Genomic DNA, 808 nt, shown 5'->3' on the forward strand with positions numbered 1-808 from the left:
TGGAACAATTTATTGTTTGAAATTGTTATATTAATTTTTCTAGTTTAATGTTTGTTAATATTTCACTCTCGACTTTCATTTGATTTTCAACGACGCTTGTACTTCAAATGTTAATACCTTTGAAAATCCGAATTTGTTATAACTATGAAATATTTATATAAAATTATTTGAATGAAGTTTACAATCAGGCTAATGTAATGTAAAATGCAATATCGATGATTTTACAAATTCGTGGTGCTCAAACTGTTAAAGGAATCATAATTTATAGCGATTATTATTAACTTGTACAAAATAATATTTACAATTTCAAATTTTAAAACTTAAAATTTTATCAAATAATCTATACCATTTTGCAAAGTTTAAAATTTATAATTGTTCAGTAGGTTCCAAGTATAAATTTTAATAACATGGAATTAACTAAAATTGATTATAGAATTGAAGGGTAAATTTGTTTAAAAATCTCGGATACCCACACATGTTTTTTTATTGGAACCACCACTTGTCTTTATACGCAACTGTTAATAAAATAAAATGTGATACACGTGAAGAAATATTAAGTTTAACTAAAGAAATAAATTGTAAATGGTTTATTTAGAAGAATTTTACGATTCTTACATGTTCAACAAAAACTTTTACTTTTCTTTACTTCACCAACTCTTCTACCAGGAGTTGCAGGAAGAAAATTATGACTAAATTTCATTGAAGAAAGGAACTCATTGCTGCTGGTAATGACTCCATTTCGAAGAATCCAAAGTTTACAATAATTTACTTAAAATATACAAAATATCAAATGTTACTTATTATGAAT

This window comes from Habropoda laboriosa, unplaced genomic scaffold, assembly GCF_001263275.1.
Source record: "Habropoda laboriosa isolate 0110345459 unplaced genomic scaffold, ASM126327v1 scaffold40, whole genome shotgun sequence".
NCBI lineage: Eukaryota > Metazoa > Arthropoda > Insecta > Hymenoptera > Apidae > Habropoda > Habropoda laboriosa.